Source organism: Salvelinus alpinus, chromosome 19 (genome assembly GCF_045679555.1).
Source record: "Salvelinus alpinus chromosome 19, SLU_Salpinus.1, whole genome shotgun sequence".
NCBI lineage: Eukaryota > Metazoa > Chordata > Actinopteri > Salmoniformes > Salmonidae > Salvelinus > Salvelinus alpinus.
The window spans coordinates 15,798,504-15,817,539 of NC_092104.1; the positions used below are offsets into that span (position 1 = coordinate 15,798,504).

General features: G+C 43.2%; 1 pseudogene; it reads left to right on the forward strand.

Moving 5' to 3' along the window:
• LOC139546018 (F-box/LRR-repeat protein 17-like) overlaps window positions 1-19,036 on the forward strand; it is a 605,954-nt pseudogene that overhangs the window by 131,780 nt on the left and 455,138 nt on the right.

Consider the following 19,036-nt stretch of genomic DNA (forward strand, 5'->3'; position numbering starts at 1 on the left):
ATTATGAATGGAGTTTTTTTTTTTTGTAACTTTAGGATGAGAAGGCGCATGCTACACTGCAGCCTCAGTTAGCCAAGATAACTAGCTTAATTAGCTTCTCCCGGTTTGATGAAGTTCAAGACAGGTAATACGTAATCATATTTGATGATAAATAACCTAGGTATGGCAGTTCTTAGTCTACTATAGCGTGAGTCGCCTTGGTTGGTTGCTGTCTGTCGTCCCTCCCTCCTGCCTGCTCCCCATGTCACTCCCTCACAGTACGGCCCCTCCCCTGCCTGATAAAGCGGCACCTCTCTCTCCCTCCTCACACGCTTTATCAGCTCCGGTTAGTAAAGTAGCTTAAAAACTGACTTTTCTGCTGCTTCCCTTACTCTGACCGGGTGTGGATCCGATGAGGTCTATACGGAACGGGTCTAGTTGTCCTCGGGTCTGTTCAAAATGGGTCTCTATATTTTTATTTATTTATTTATGCTTATGGGGTCCAGGTGGGAAAGCCACTGGTCTATTTCGGAACGAGTCCAACTTTTTTGACCCGTGAAGACCTTTAATTAATAAATTCTACAAAATGTTGCTTACTGTTTTCCACGTTTTTTCTAAAAAACAAATGTGCATTTTAAATCGACATATACTGTAGGCTACATGCAAATCATGTGGCATACTGTTTCTATTACTGCAGGGTAGATGGAGTTTATAGTGTACCTAGCTTGCATTTTTTCCAAATCGATAGTTTATAGTGTACCTAGCCTGCATTTATTCCAAATCGATAGTTTATAGTTTACCATTTATTCCAATGCGATAGTTTATAGTGTACCTAGCTTGCATTTATTCCAAATCGATAGTTTATAGTGTACCTAGCTTCTATTTACTCCAAGGCGATAGTTTATAGTGTACCTAGCTTCTATTTACTCCAAGGCGATAGTTTATAGTGTACCTAGCTTCTATTTACTCCAAGGCGATAGTTTATAGTGTACCTAGCTTCTATTTACTCCAAGGCGATAGTTTATAGTGTACCTAGCTTCTATTTACTCCAATGCGATAGTTTATAGTGTACCTAGCTTGCATTTTTTCCAAGGCGATAGTTTATAGTGTACCTAGCTTCTATTTACTCCAAGGCGATAGTTTATAGTGTACCTAGCTTGCATTTTTTCCAAGGCGATAGTTTATAGTGTACTTATATGCAAGTTGAGACAATATAATTTCCCCCTCCCCCAATACAATCTATACTCTACTTTTCCCAAATAACAGCTTTTCTCCCGGACATAAAAATAGAAGTAGCCGATGCCAATGGGCTACATCGACACTGACAAGCCAATTCAAAGGGGGAAATATAGCATGTATGTCAACTCTTCTATGTATGTGCATGTGTGTGGGAGTGTAGGTGTGTGTTTGTGGGAATGTGTGTTTGTGTGTGTGTGTGTGTGTGTGTGTGTTTGTGTGTGTGTGTGTGTGTGTGTGTGTTTGTGTGTGTGTGTGTGTGTGTGTTTGTGGGAGTGTAGGTATGTGTGTGTGTTTGTGTGTTTGTGGAAGTGTAGGTGTGTGTGTGTTTGTGGGAGTGTAGGTATGTGTGTGTGTTTGTGTGTTTGTGGGAGTGTAGGCGTGTGTGTGTTTGTGTATATGATTGGGAGAGTGAGAGAAGAGTGAGGGATGGATGGTGAACATGTGTAAGAGGGTGAGAGAAGAGTGAGGGATGGATGGTGAATATGTGTAAGAGGGTGAGAGAAGAGTGAGGGATGGATGGTGAATATGTGTAGGAGGGTGAGAGAAGAGTGAGGGATGGATGGTGAATATGTGTAAGAGGGTGAGAGAAGAGTGAGGGATGGATGGTGAATATGTGTAGGAGGGTGAGAGAAGAGTGAGGGATGGATGGTGAATATGTGTAAGAGGGTGAGAGAAGAGTGAGGGTTGGATGGTGAATATGTGTAGGAGGGTGAGAGAAGAGTGAGGGATGGATGGTGAATATGTGTAGGAGGGTGAGAGAAGAGTGAGGGATGGATGGTGAATATGTGTAAGAGGGTGAGAGAAGAGTGAGGGATGGATGGTGAATATGTGTAGGAGGGTGAGAGAAGAGTGAGGGATGGATGGTGAATATGTGTAAGAGGGTGAGAGAAGAGTGAGGGATGGATGGTGAATATGTGTAGGAGGGTGAGAGAAGAGTGAGGGATGGATGGTGAATATGTGTAAGAGGGTGAGAGAAGAGTGAGGGTTGGATGGTGAATATGTGTAGGAGGGTGAGAGAAGAGTGAGGGATGGATGGTGAATATGTGTAAGAGGGTGAGAGAAGAGTGAGGGATGGATGGTGAATATGTGTAGGAGGGTGAGAGAAGAGTGAGGGATGGATGGTGAATATGTGTAGGAGGATGAGAGAAGAGTGAGGGATGGATGGTGAATATGTGTAGGAGGGTGAGAGAAGAGTGAGGGATGGATGGTGAATATGTGTAGGAGGGTGAGAGAAGAGTGAGGGATGGATGGTGAATATGTGTAGGAGGGTGAGAGAAGAGTGAGGGATGGATGGTGAATATGTGTAAGAGGGTGAGAGAAGAGTGAGGGATGGATGGTGAATATGTGTAAGAGGGTGAGAGAAGAGTGAGGGATGGATGGTGAATATGTGTAGGAGGGTGAGAGAAGAGTGAGGGATTCATGGTGAATATGTGTAGGAGGGTGAGAGAGAATGGCTGTGTGGATGCATAGGGTGTACGTTGGGCGGGAATGAATGAGAACGGAGGAGCAAGTCGATGGATGGATGTAAGTGAGTCAGAGGTAGGGAGGGTGGGAAAAGACGTAGAAATCAACCAATCCTCCGTCGATAACACAATGAAACAGTCAAATGCTTTATTATCTAAATGTTGAAAGTGTGTGGGTGACGTAGAGAAACAAAATGGTGCAGGTTGAGGCCATGTGGCGGAGAGTGATGCAGGCGCTGGAGATGGGGGTGTGAGCATGTGGGTCTGGGCAGGTGTGATGTTGTGGATGTTTGTGTGTGTCTATATGTTTTGTATTCTAAAAAAAGTTTATAGTGTACCTAGCTTGCATTTACTCCAAGGCGATAGTTTATAGTGTACCTAGCTTGCATTTACTCCAAGGCGATAGTTTATAGTGTACCTAGCTTGCATTTTCTCCAAGTCGTTTTTTTATTACAATATGGAAACATTCATGTACTTTCGCCACCTCAGTCTTTTCAAATCAATACTAAGTGTCCATTGGAGTTCTCTTTCTATATTACTGCTCTTCCATGAAGCTACCATCAGGCCGTCATCAGGACTATACACAAGGAGATACTCATTCTAGTAGTGAGCTGAAATGATTGTTCCGGAAAAATAGCTTTCATGAGAATCATCCCACTTTAACAGGCGCTCAGATTGCTTCTGTATCAGTTTACGAGCGTTATCAGGAAGCCCTAAAGCTATTCTGAGTGCTCTAATAAAAACCTCTTCATGAACGGACTGATGTAGACAATTCAACTGCTGCAAATATAGCAGCTTTCCACTCTTCTTCCGTTGGTGTAGTTGTATTTGTGACAGGCACGGTGGGAAAAGAGAAGCAGTCGTTTAGGGTTTTGAGGTGCTGAGATATGCACATACGCACAACCGGCTTCAATGATCCATGAGCTGTGTGTTTGTATGTGTTAGTGTTGTCAGGATACCTGATTTTTGACTTCGATACCAGGTTTAGTATCATGATACCAAAACGATACTCAATACAAAAATGATACACAATACTGAAACGATACCACAGCCCAAACAAAAGGTATTAGCTAAAGTCACAGAATAACCAGTGGGCTTTATTTTTTTAAACATTGAACAATATGTTGATAACTGGTAGAACAAATAAAATAAAGAATATGTTATATTCTATTTTCATTTTCTTGAAAAATTTAACATAATTTTTCCACATTTTCCAAATTCAAAACCATATCCAATGACATCTAAACTCTTGTCAAATGTAATTTCATACATATCAGGCTTCATTTTCTCATCTATGGCCAAAATATTGGGTCAAATTACATTCATTAGACCTGTAATTCATTACAGCTAACTCATTTTATGTATTAAATTAATTGTTTAGTCTACACGCCATAGGAATACAATGGAATTTACACAGCACACTACGATTTCCAGAGTGCATTTCACTTCCCAGGGTGCAATGCTCTGCCCAGGCCTGCTGGCTGGCTAATGGCTACTGCTAGCAAGCAAGCCCAGACAAATGTGAAGTAGTCTAAATATATCGCTGTTAAGTTATGAGTTCATATTACTCCTGGGTTGTGTAATCATATTATAATGCTCACATGAATGTCATGATGAGGGCCTCACGAGTGGCGCAGCAGTCTAAGGCATCACTAAATACCTGGGTTCGATCCCAGGTTGTGTCACAGCCAGACGTGACCGGGAGACCCACGAGGCGGTGCACAATTGGCCCAGCGTCGTCTGGGTTAGGGGAGGGTTTGGCCCAGCGTCGTCTGGGTTAGCGGAGGGTTTGGCCCAGCGTCGTCTGTGTTAGGGGAGGGTTTGGCCCAGCGTCGTCTGGGTTAGGGGAGGGTTTGGCCCAGCGTCGTCCGGGTTAGGAAGGGTTTGGCCCAGCGTCGTCCGGGTTAAGGGAGGGTTTGGCCCAGCATCGTCTGGTTTAGGGGAGGGTTTGGCCGGCTGGGATTTCCTTGTCCCATTGCACTCTTGTGGCAGGCCGGGCGCTTGCACGCTGACTCCAGTCACCAGCTAGATGGTGTTTCATCAGACACATTGGTGTGGCTGGCCTCCGGGTTAAGCGAGCAGTGTGTCAAAAAGCAGTGCATCTTGGGTTGTGTTTTGGAGGACGTATGGCTCTCAGCCTTCGCCTCTCCCTAGTCCGTAGACCTTAACTACCAATTGGATATCAAGAAAAATGGGTAAAAATGAATGTTGAGTATACTGTATGTTCATGTCATTGTCACTGAATAATAATTATAATTTTGTAGAATAATGACAAAGTTATAATGAAAAATCTTGTTTTGGAACTAAATCTCACTTGCCCTGTACTGCTTTGTAACACTTTTTGCTTAGTCGTTTTGCTGAGCTGGCCCTCATCATCTGGGCCCAGATTCACAAAACACTTTCCCCCGCAAAAACTTAAGAAGCTTCTTATAAAAAAAATAAGTTCATAAGATAGTTCGTAAGTACAATTTCTCAACAATATTTTAGGATTTAATGATTTTCTTACGAACTTCTCAAATATCTTGTTACAAATCTTCTTAAGATGTTTGTTGCTAGGCAAACATTTTAGCTAGCTATCTAGCTAGCTATGGCAATCATGTTAGCATATTTCTTACTGAGATTACTGTTCTAAAACATGTTCTTGGGGTTAAAATAATCAATACTTTCAGATTAAGTTTGTGAGTAAATGAACATGTTCAGTTGCTTTCATTAGCTTTTTCTCTCACTGCCCTGAGTTTAAAACAAGTGTTTAGCTATCTTGGAATTAAGAACATTTCCAATAACTTTGTTTTGAAGAATCTAATTTCTTCTTAACTTTCTACTTAAGGAGAAACATAAGAAGTAGCGCAATACATCTTCCAATAACCTTTTTGAGGAGTAGCAACTTTGCTTATCTTTCTTCTTAAGTCGATAGTTAAGCAAAAATGGCAGTTAAGAAGAAATGTATTCTTAAGAAGGTTTTGTGAATCTGGGCCCTGCTCTATAATTAAAGTATTCCCATAGCTTGCTTCTGCAGCCAGTTTTGTTAACAAGCAACGGGCGTGGAGCAATGAAGTTTTTGTTTGAAAAAGCCATGCTGTCTGCATTTTCTCTCTCTTCTTGCTTGCTTCTCAAAAGTGGCTTGCGCTGTGTCAGCACAGCCTGGCTAGCTACTGCCCCCTTGAGAAGATTCAGATAAACGACTACAGACTCGATCCTCTAAATCCTTATATGACGTGAGATACATTTTGCATTTTTTTAAAATGTTTTTGAATCGAGTTTTGGTATACCATGCAAGTTTTAGTATACCATGCAACACTAGTGTGTGTGTGCGTGTGTGTGTGTGTGTGTGTGTGTGTGTGTGTGTGTGTGTGTGTGTGTGTGTGTGTGTGTGTGTGTGTGTGTGTGTGTGTGTGTGTGTGTGTGTGTGTGTGTGTGTGTGTGTGTGTGTGTGTGTGTGAATATATAATGCTTGAGCACCTGTTCCAATACCTGATTGAACAGGTGCATCTGTGTGAACTGCCGTCCACAGTTTTTTAACTGCCCCCTTGGACTAAATCTTCCCCCACTCTGCAACCCCAGCACTTTCTCAACGACGCCCCCTGCAGTTGGCTAAATGGCAGCCTCCTTCCCAACCCCAGTTTAGGGACTGACTTTGATAAGACTGAACCCTCCACACCATGATTGAGACCATTCAAAACAAAATACCCCCCTTTCAGAGTTCTGTGGGCTAGACACTTCTTCTGCTCTCCTCTTTTCATCTTTTTAAATCAAGACCGAGTGAGAGGCTGAGGGCACCGGGAGAGAGGCAGTAAGAAGAGAAGTGGAGGGTGCAGAATAACTGTTACCTAGTGTCGCATGCACACACACACACAAAACGCTTTGACGGACGGTAATGTTCGTATAAAACGCTTTGATGGACGGTAGTGCTCGTACAAAACGCTTTGATGGACGGTAGTGTTCGTACAAAATGCTTTGATGGACGGTAGAGTTCGTACAAAACACTTTGATGGACGGTAGAGTTCGTACAAATGCTTTGATGGACGGTAGAGTTCGTACAAAACACTTTGATGGACGGTAGAGTTCGTACAAAACACTTTGATGGACGGTAGAGTTCGTACAAAACACTTTGATGGACGGTAGAGTTCGTACAAAACACTTTGATGGACGGTAGAGTTCGTACAAAACACTTTGATGGACGGTAGAGTTCGTACAAAACGCTTTGATGGACGGTAGAGTTCGTACAAAACACTTTGATGGACGGTAGAGTTCGTACAAAACGCTTTGATGGACGGTAGAGTTCGTACAAAACACTTTGATGGACGGTAGAGTTCGTACAAAACACTTTGATGGACGGTAGAGTTCGTACAAAACACTTTGATGGACGGTAGAGTTCGTACAAAACGCTTTTATGGACGGTAGAGTTCGTACAAAATGCTTTGATGGACGGTAGAGTTCATACAAAACACTTTGATGGACGGTAGAGTTCATACAAAACACTTTGATGGATGGTAGTGTTCTTACAAAACGCTTTGATGGACAGTAGAGTTCGTTAAGCCTGTGCCCTCCTGCCCTTTTATACTTTGATGGTGTAGGGTTCTCCTCTCTCTGTCTCTCTTCCCACTCACCTGTTTTGAGATAGGAGCCTGCGCACGCACGCACGCACGCACGCACGCACGCACGCACGCACGCACGCACGCACGCACGCACGCACGCACGCACGCACGCACGCACGCACGCACGCACACACACACACACACACACACACACACACACACACACACACACACACACACACACACACACACACACACACACACACACACACACACACACACACACACACACACACACACACACACACACACACACACACACACACAGCTCTGATGGACAGTTTGAAAATGGCCTGTCCATGATTTGTTTGCCTTCGTCCAGACGTCAGTGATTTAGAAGTCATGTTGGTTTTGTTTCTGTTGCCACTCAGGCTGAAAAAGTTTTTCCTAATAGTTTATTGGCAGAGTGAGGTTTTGCTTTCAGGCCAAGCTGCTTCTCATGCCAGCTGTTCAATATATGATGTCCCTCCTGGATGCAAAGTACTTTTCAGTAGAAAAATACAGAAAAAGACTTGGGGTGCATCTCAATAGTCTAAAAATGACCTCTTCTTGACCCCTTGTCCTCATATGCACTAATCTGAAAACAAACAACTCACTCTCTAACACACGTCCCCTCCATCTCCCCATCTTTGTCTCTCTCATTCAGCATATGGAGCACAGAAAAAAAGGAATGATATAGAATGGAATTTGGCGTATCACTGGCCAACTCCAGACTTCCATTCTGATGATTGCTTAGAAAGGGATGGCTATGAGCTGTATGGGATTTAATGTGTGGGAGCTTTACTATACAAATCCTTACTATACAAACCCTATACAAACCCTTATGATACAAATATCTTTACCAAAGATATTTATATCTAACCCAAGATAGTTCATTTGTGTAATTTACAGAGGGAGCAAATGAATTTGCATATTTCCGTTAGGGAACACCTCCTCTGTGAAGTACACGTGTGCACAAACTCAATTCAACCTTGCACTCCTTCTTAATAACACAATTTTGGCAAAGCGTGAAGTTTAAAAAAAATTGTGCACTGTGTTCATAACAGATTTGAGTTTTGGGAACAGAAAAATATATTGATGTTTCATAGATGAGGAAAAGTGGCAGAATGTCAGCCCGGTTTCACCTAGTTCTATCCTCTTCCACTACCTGCGACTCTACAGTATTTGCTGGTGAGAAAACGTTCTAAATGGATGCTTCAGCTTTATAGTCCCTGTGATGTGTCTGGGTTTCCTGTTCTGTCTGTGTTCTTACTATGCAAACCCTATACAAACCCTTTACAAACCATTTCTTTACTTCCTAAGGCTTTATTTGAGGTCTTTGTTGAGGCGGGAAAATGATGTGTAACTGCACTCTGAGCAAGAGTAATGGATGGTATGTTAGCTGAGCAAAGCAGAGACTGATGCCCCTGGTCCCTCTTCCTCCTCCTCTCTCTCAGGCTCTCCTAGTTGTTTCATCTTCCTCGCCCTGATAACCTTTAACCCTTTACACTTGTGGGAATTGGCCTATATAGCTCAATTGAAATGTTTCTTACAGTAGAAATATAAAAATGCATAACCATGGCAGGAATTGAAAGGGAACAGGTGAATGATTATGGTACAATTATTAGACCAAAGTTGAGGACACAACAGTTCACCTGACACGAGTGAATCCAAACATTACACTATTGATTTTATGTGCATTTTAGATTTACTGTACTTTTTTGCCATTTGTTGATAACGAAATCTGAAAGTACTCTAGATACATTCAGTAACATGATAAGACCATTCCTAGAAAATGTGGTGTAGGTGCGACATAAGACAACAGATTACCAGGGTTTGAGTGAGAGGTCTAATTGGTGTCTCCAAGTAGTCTCACACCTGTCCAAAGTGTGCGCTGTTCCTTGGCAATTTCAATGCCCTTTTATCACTCAAAGAAGAGTCTTCAACTAAAAGGTACTTTTTGGAGCTCTCCATGCTGTGCCGTTGAGGAACTAGAGCCAGCACACATGTTGTTGTTTAATTTGGAACGCAACCCTGTTCATTATAAATCTCAATCTGGGTCAGGTAGGCATGATTTGAGAGCTTATTCTATTGCCAACATGACTAGCTAGCTAAGTTATACAATACAATCTTACAGTGTTAGGCCTACAGAAGGCAGTTCAGAGCATAGAAAGGAGTCATGAGTGCATTCTGGTGCCTGTTCCGCAGCAGATTTTCTTCACAATAAACAAGCAGGCTAATTCTGTTCAGAACAACCCAGGGTATGACGTCATGTCATCTGGTAACTGTACATCTAACATAATGATCATAAACGTTGACACTGTATGATTTGAAAAAGGGAAGTGCACATTTGGACTCACGGGTGGTGTTTGGCTTGCTTGTATGACATCAAAGCGATATTTATTATAATCCTCAACGTCTCATCTTTCAAAATACATATAGTCTTCTTAATTTACAGCATTTCCCTCACTTAGACAACCCAGAATTTGCAAAAGTTGCCCAATTAGCGGGAGGGATGGGGGCAACTTCTTGCACGCGGTGCTCAATTTCAGAATGCCTGTCAGTCAAAACCCATACAGAGCTGTGAAGCGCAGAGACAGAGCTGTGACGTCATGTATAGCACCTTACTGTACAGCCACCGCGTTACAATTTAGGCGCTTATTAGTGCCAAAATCTGCCATTTTAAACCTGTATAAGGGTACGAGGGTGAAGGGCTAAGATAGCACACAGACAATGGGGAGGAGGTGAGAAATATGAGGAGAAAGTATGGAAAGGGAGACTAAGACTGGGGCCTAAAGAATGGAGTGAAAGAGAAGGTGTGCTTTTAGGACACCTAGTCTTTCCATGACAGACTGACCAGGTGAATCCAGGTGAAAGCTATGATGCCTTATAGATGTAATCTGTTACATCCACTTCAGTCAGAGGAGATGAAGGGGAGGAAACAGGTTAAATCATGATTTTTTAAAATCCTTGAGACAATTGAGACATGTATTGTGAATGTGTGCCGTACAGAGGGTGAATGGCCTAAACAAAAATCTTTAAGCGCCTTTGAATGGGATATCATAGTAGATGCCAGGCGCACTGGTTTGAGTGTGTAAAAAACTGCAACACTGCTGGGTTTTTCACGCTCAACAGTTTCCTGTGTGTATCAAGAATGGTCCACCACCCAAAGGACATCCAGCCAACTTGACACCACTGTTTGAAGCATTGGAGTCAACTTGGGCCAGCATCCCTGTGGAACGCATTCGACACCTTGTAGAGTCCATGCCCCGACAAATTGTGGCTGTTCTTAGGGCATAGGGGGTGGGCAACTCGATATTTGGAAGGTGTTCCTAATGTTCTGTACACTCAGTGTATAATCATTACTTATTTAGACCTGGTAACCAAGTGAGGGGGCTCTCTGGCCAATCGATGTTGTTTTTGGATAGTGTAGTATCCTTAAAGGCTTCTTAGAGTTACGACTCATGAGACTTAAGTACGGTTTAGTATTTAATTGTAACTTAGAATTACATTCTCTAATGCACCTGGCGTCAACTACCTGAAGCCTTCTTAATCATAGTTATATAGGCAGACATAGGCAATAGCTACGGATAGCGGGAAGCAAACCCCCGTCTTGAGTCAATACTGCCATCTATTGGTAAACATAAATATACCAGGTTACTACAGATCGAGAGGCAGGGAGAAGAGGAACAAGCAGACAGTACAGTCTGCATATGTGGAGCCCGATTTTTAGGGTTGGTCACTCTTTGACATGACTGCATCACATGACAGATGTTTAAAACCTGTTACGGCTAGACAACATCCGGTGAAATTGCAGAGCGATTCAAATTAAATTATTAGAAATATTTAACTTTCATAAAATCACAAGTGCAATACACCAAAATAAAGCTTAACTTCTTGTTAATCCAGCCGCCATGTCAGATTTCAAAAAGGCTTTACGGCAATAGCAAACCATGCGATTATCTGAGGACAGCGCCTCATCATACAAATGCATGACAAATCATTTTCAACCAGGGAGGTGCGACACGAAAGTCAGAAATAGCGATATAATATATGTCTTACCTTTGAAGATCTTCTTCTGTTGGCACTCCAAAATGTCCCATAAACATCACAAATGGTCCTTTTGTTCGACAAATTCCTTCTTTATATCCCCAAAATGTCCATTTATTTGGCGCGTTTGATTCAGAAATACACCGGTTCCAACTCGCCCAACATGACTACAAATGATCTAATAAGTTACCTGTAAACTTGGTCCAAACATTTCAAACAACCTTCCAAATCCAACTTTAGCTATCCTGAAACGTAAATAATCGATCAAATTTAAGACGGAATATATTGTGTACAATAGCAGATAAAATCAAAGTGGAGCGAGTTCCAGGTCGCGCGCACCAAACAAAAGAGTCCACTTGGCTTGACACTCAGTCTGAACAGCCCTACTTCTTCATTTCTCAAAGGAAAAACATCAACCATTTCTAAATTTCTAAAGACTTGACATCTAGTGGAAGCCATAGGAACTGCAACCAGGTGCCTCATAAATCTAGTTTCCCATAGAAAACCGATAGAAAACACAGTGAACTCAAATCGTTTTTTTCATGGATGGTTTGTCCTCGGGGTTTTGCCTGCCATATCAGTTCTGTTATACTCACAGCCATTATTCGAACAGTTTTAGAACCTTTAGAGTGTTTTCTATCCAAATCTACCAATTATATGCATATCCTAGCTTCTGGGCCTGAGTAGCAGGCAGTTTACTTTGGGCACGCTTTTCATCCGGACCTGAAAATACTGCCCCCTATCCCAAACAGGTTTTAAGATACATCAGAATCACACTGATTTAACATGACAGATGTTTAAGAGACATCACCATCACACTGATTTAACATGAGAGATGTTTAAGAGACACCACCATCAGACTGATTTAACATGAGAGATGTTTAAGAGACATCACCATCACACTGATTTAACATGAGAGATGTGCATGTGCACTAGTGTGTGTGTGTGTGTGTGTGTGTGTGTGTTTGTGTGTGTGTGTATGTGTGTGTGTGTTTGTGTGTGTGTGTGTCTTTGTGTGGAATAGTAACAACCAGTGTTCCTGCTTATAGTTTTCCTTTTACAGACTTGGGGTTGTTTCTTTTACATGTGTGAATTGGAAATGTGTTTTTTGCATATCCCACCTCCCTCTGAGACACCCTCAGGGAGTCAGGGTCACCCTTGTCCAGCACTTGCTCAAGGGCACAGTGACAGATTTTTAGCCTTGTCGGCTCCGGGATTTGAACCAGCAACCTTTTGGTTACTGGCCTAACGCTCGAGACTACATACTGCACTAGACTAGTAGGGAGTAGGTTTCATTTTCCATTGAAATTTTTTTTGCTACGGTGTGCCCTACTGAACACAACCAGGTCTTCATCAGAAAGTAACAGTAACCCAACTGGTAACAGTGTGTTGGCTCTCCTGCTGGACAAATGACTCCCATTTAGCATTTAGATGGACCATGTAGCTGTGATGTGTCACTAAGGCTGTTTACCATGCTTAGTCCAAATCTCATCTCATCTGGGACAGTGTAAATTATGTGCATTATTTTATCTTTCATTATGTACGTGAAGATTATTATCTCTACTTGCACATTCATATATATATATATATTCTGCACATCTACCATTCCAGTGTTTAATTGCTATATTGTAATTACTTCGCCACCATGGCCTATTTATTCGTCAGAATGGTGGGTGTGTAACGGTTGTCGTTGGTGGAAGGAGAAGAGGACCAAAGTGCAGCGTGGTACGTATTCATAATAATTTAATAAAGAAATGAATACTGAACAAAAACAACAAACCGACAAACGAACAGTTCTGTAAGGTGCAAACAAAAACACTAAACAGAAAATAACTACCCACAACCCATAGTGGGAAAACAGGCTACCTAAGTATGATTCTCAATCAGAGACAACGATCGACACCTGCCTCTGATTGAGAACCATACTAGGCCAAACACATAGAAATATAACGACTAGAACAAAACATAGAAAAACAACATAGAATGCCCACCCCAACTCACGCCCTGACCAAACTAAAATAAAGACATAAAAAAGGAACTAAGGTCAGAACGTGACAGGGTGTAGCTGGTGTAAGCAGTCAGGCGCAGGAGAGCAGAGAATGGGAGCAACGTAACTTTACTCAGAATAATGAATGGTGCAAGGTAAAACAATACACTTGCCCAAACACAAACACACGAACATTAACTTTTACGCACGGGCAAGAAACAGCACCCGTCGAAATAACCAGTCACCAATATTACCGAACATGACATAAAACAATCCCACACAACACCATGGGGGAAACAGAGGGTTAAATACATGGACAATAATTAGGGGAATGAAGCACAGGTGTGTAGAAACAAAGACAAAACAAATGGAAAATGAAAAGTGGATCAGCGATGGCTAGTAGACCGGCAACACCGAGTGCCGAGCGCCGCCCAAACATGGTAAGGAACCGACTTCGGCTAAAGTCGTGACATTATTGCCTTACCTTCCTTATCCTATCTCATTTGCACATACTGTATATAGACTTCTTCAACTGTATTATTGACTGTATGTTTGTTTATTCTATGTGTAACTCTGTGTTGTTGTATGTGTCGAACTGCTTTGCTTTGTCTTGACCAGGTCGCAGTTGAAAATTAGAACTTGTTCTCAACTAGCCTACCTGGTTAAATAAAGGTTAAATAAAAAAAGTATAATTATAATTATCACGGGGTGCATCACAATACTCTCTGAGATTATGCATCTTTTCAAATGAAATGAACTCAGTTGCTAAGCTGTGATGTGTGTGTGTGTCTTTGTGAATATGTGTTTGTTGTATGTGTGTGTGCTGTCTTTTGCAGAACAATATACCAGAACCTCATGTTTTCCCCTCCTCATAATGCTCTCATAAACATCAAAGCAGCCTGTTGTTTTATATGGAAAACATCCCGGGCTTTATTGAATCAACAAGGAAATTGTCATTTTGTGGTATTAGCAATGTCAGCACCATGTTATCTGAGAAGAGGGCAGTTAACCAGGGGTGAAACATCTTTCTGCCTGTTTAAACCCCAAAACGCACTCAGTCACTCACTCTCACATTGCACTGATAAGAACCCACTGTATTACTGCTCTAGCTTAGGTTTTACTGTATACTGTGGCAAGAAAAAGTATGTGAACCCTTTGGAAATACCTGGATTTCTGCATAAATTGGTCAAAGTATGTATTCTGATCTTCATCTAGGTCACAACAATAGACAAACAGTCTGCTTAAACTAATAACACACAAACAATTATATGTTTTCATGTCTTTGTTGAACACACCGTGTAAACATTCACAGTGTAGGGTGGAAAAAGTATGTGAACCCTTGGATTTAATAACTGGTTGACTCTTCTTTGGCAGCAACCAAAGGCAGCAACCAAACCTCAACCAAATGTGTTCTGTAGTTGCGGATCAGTCTTGCACAACGGTCAGGAGGAATTTGGACCATTCCTCATTACAAAACTGTTTCACAGTTCCACAATATTCTTGGGATGTCTGGTGTGAACCGCTCTCTTGAGGTCATGCCACAGCATCTCAATCGGGTGGAGGTCAGGACTCTGACTGGGCCGCTCCAGAAGGTGTATTTTCTTCTGTTCAAGCCATTCTGTTGTTGATTTACATCTGTGTTTTGGTTGTTGTCCTGTTGTGTCACCTAACTTCTGTGGAGCTTCAATTGGCAGACATTATCCTGCAAATGTCTTGATTATCTTGGAAAACATTTTTCCGTTGATGATAGCAAGCTGTCCAGGCCCTGAGGCAGCAAAGCAGCTCCAAACCATGATGCTCCCTCCACCATACTTTACAGTTGGGATAAGGTTTTGATGTTGGTGTGCTGTGCATTTTTTTCTCGCCACATAGTGTTGTGTGTTCCTTCCAAACACCACAACTTTAGTTTCATCTGTCCACAGAATATTTTGCCAGTAGCGCTGTGAAACATCCAGGTGGACTTTTGCAAACTTCAGACGTGCAGCAATGTTTTTTTTGGACAGCATTGGCTTCTTCCATGGTGTCCTCCCATGAACACCATTCCTGTTTAGGGGTTCACATACCTTTTCTAACCTACACTGTGAATGTTTAATTGATGTATTCAATATCGACAATAAAAATACAATAATTTGTGTATTGTTAGTTTAAGCACCCTGTGTTTGTCTATTGCTGTGACTTAGATGAAGATCAGATTTTATGTCAAATATATGCAGAAATCCAGGTAATTCCAAAGAGTTCACATACTTTTTCTTGCCACTGTAGTTAGTTGGTCTTGCACCTAGAGAGTGATGAAATGGGTCTGTTTGTCTGCAGTCCAGTGCCTCTTCCTCCAGGCTTCTCTTTCTTCTGTCTCAGTGAAGTTCACTCAGGGAGAGACGAATCCCACTGGGACCAGGAGGAAGAGGGGCGCTCAGGGGAGACCCCGGTTGTGCTGGTGGAGGCTCTGGTAGAACTCCCTGTCTCTCCCAGCGGTCCATTGTCTGGACAAAACGGTCCATGGCGGTGCCAAGATGGGGGAGCATTGCTGCGTGCTCCTGGATGCGCTCCTCCACCCCTATACCCGGTATACCTTCTCCTGCTGACTCCACAATTTGGGTACGTAATTCTGCAATGAGGTGCATACTGGCGGCAGAGAAGTCAGGCTCAGGAGAGCGAAAACTGATTTACAACGGTGTCGTTTAATAAACATAAACCACCGTCAACAGAACAATACATGAAATGGGTCAAACAAAACCCGGTAATCACCAGCATACCGTGCACAAGCACTACAAGAAACAATTACGGACAAGGACATGGGGGGGAACAGAGGGTTAAATACACAACATGTAATTGATGGAATTGGAACCAGGTGTGATGGAAACAAGACAAAACCAATGGAAAATGAAAAGTGGATTGGCGATGGCTAGAAGGTTGGTGACGTCGACTGCCGAACGCCGCCCGAACAAGGAGAGGGACCAACTTCAGAGGAAGTCGTGACAGTTGTTTTCACTGAGGAAATGTAGGAGTCTGCTGTTGATGATAATGCGGAGGATCTCTCTCTGTCTCTCTGCTTCATTCTTTGAAGTGTTTGATATACTTTATATACACTCCCATCTTTCAAAAAACAGATACACTCTGCATAGCAGAGCAAAATGCTCTCCTTTTCATCAATGTCGCTCTCTGAACATCTTTCGGTAATATATGTAATGAATCAATATTGATATAGGGAAAGGGAGCGGGACAATGTTCTTCCTGCGTATTGATCATCAATCCATAACATGCTGTTGGCATTTGAAAGATACAAAACAATTAACTCTGTGAATGACGGAGACGGACTAATCTATCATAGCTCTACACCCAGATCCAGCCGTCTGTCCCTCTCCTTCAACCTCACCCCCTTTCTTTTTATTAATGTTGTTCCGTCTCTCTGTCTCTCCCTGTCTCTCTGAGCGATTCAAGTCAACTTCATAAGGAGTGTTGACACTGTGTACAGTACAGAGAGAGGAACAGACCAGGGCATCAGCCTCTGGCCTTCAGGACCGCTACAGTACAGAGAGAGGAACAGACCAGGGCATCAGCCTCTGGCCTTCAGGACCGCTACAGTACAGAGAGAGGAACAGACCAGGGCATCAGCCTCTGGGCCTTCAGGACCGCTACAGTACAGAGAGAGGAACAGACCAGGGCATCAGCCTCTGGCCTTCAGGACCGCTACAGTACAGAGAGAGGAACAGACCAGGGCATCAGCCTCTGGGCTTCAGGACCGCTACAGTACAGAGAGAGGAACAGACCAGGGCATCAGCCTCTGGCCTTCAGGACCGCTACAGTACAGAGAGAGGAACAGACCAGGGCATCAGCCTCTGGCCTTCAGGACCGCTACAGTACAGAGAGAGGAACAGACCAGGGCATCAGCCTCTGGCCTTCAGGACCGCTACAGTACAGAGAGAGGAACAGACCAGGGCATCAGCCTCTGGCCTTCAGGACCGCTACAGTACAGAGAGAGGAACAGACCAGGGCATCAGCCTCTGGCCTTCAGGACCGGTACAGTACAGAGAGAGGAACAGACCAGGGCATCAGCCTCTGGCCTTCAGGACCGCTACAGTACAGAGAGAGGAACAGACCAGGGCATCAGCCTCTGGCCTTCAGGACCGCTACAGTACAGAGAGAGGAACAGACCAGGGCATCAGCCTCTGGCCTTCAGGACCGCTACAGTACAGAGAGAGGAACAGACCAGGGCATCAGCCTCTGGCCTTCAGGACCGCTACAGTACAGAGAGAGGAACAGACCAGGGCATCAGCCTCTGGCCTTCAGGACCGCTACAGTACAGAGAGAGGAACAGACCAGGGCATCAGCCTCTGGCCTTCAGGACCGCTACAGTACAGAGAGAGGAACAGACCAGGGCATCAGCCTCTGGGCCTTCAGGACCGCTACAGTACAGAGAGAGGAACAGACCAGGGCATCAGCCTCTGGCCTTCAGGACCGGTACAGTACAGAGAGAGGAACAGACCAGGGCATCAGCCTCTGGCCTCCAGGACCGGTACAGTACAGAGAGAGGAACAGACCAGGGCATCAGCCTCTGGCCTCCAGGACCGGTACAGTACAGAGAGAGGAACAGACCAGGGCATCAGCCTCTGGCCTTCAGGACCGCTACAGTACAGAGAGAGGAACAGACCAGGGCATCAGCCTCTGGCCTTCAGGACCGGTACAGTACAGAGAGAGGAACAGACCAGGGCATCAGCCTCTGGCCTTCAGGACCGCTACAGTACAGAGAGAGGAACAGTGTGTGTTTTATTGCTTCGCTGTGTAAATTAATTATTTTGGTGGCGGAAATGTTTGTATGAAAACAGCCAGGCTTCTAGGCACTCCAATAATTGTGTTTTCTGACACACAGCTGGTGCACAACGCTAACTCCTAATTCTTCCAAATGTTTTAATCAACTTTCTCTTTGAAAAAGCTCCAATACTCCAATACAATGCTTAAGTTAACCCTTCGTCTCTCCTCTGTCTGGTGACTGAATAATCAGTGAGGGCGTTTGCCGAGAACTGTCCCGAGCTGCAGTTCGTAGGCTTCATGGGCTATTCTGTGATGTCACTGGGAGTCATCCGTCTTACTGAGGTGAGTAGACTTCACAAAATGGCAGACGTGGTCTGATGAAGCTGTGGAAATTATATTCTTCACTGTTTGTTGTTTTCTTTTAAATTGTCAGGCTGTTTTTGGAGAACACCTGGCTCAATTCATGTTGAATAAGTAAATACATTACCTGAATGAGTAGGAAATAATTTGTCCGTAAAAACACATTTTTATATTTAGAAATGAACAGTTATACAACAATGTGTTTGTTGAGGAAGGCATGCAACTTCCCGAAACACAGTTTAACTACAGGACTGAGTGTTTTTGTAACTTTCAAAGTTAACTTTAAATCTCCTGAAAGCTTAATGAGAAGAATCCTAATACAACACCCTGCTGTTTGACTATTACCATGCTAATGAGAAGGGCTTCATGGTTAAAGATATCAGTAACACGCAACACACTGAATGGAACCTTTCAGGCAATTCTGTTTTCTGTTTCACTACTACTATTTCCTCTTCTCCACCTGTAATGAATTGATGTGTGTGTGTTGGTGTCTGTGTGTGTGTTGATGTCTGTGTGTTGATGTGTGTGTGTGTGTGTTGGTGTGTGTGTGTGTGTTGGTGTGTTTGTGCGTGTGTGTTGGTGTGTGTGTGTTGGTGTCTGTATTGGTGTGTGTGTGTGTCTGTGTTGGTGCATGT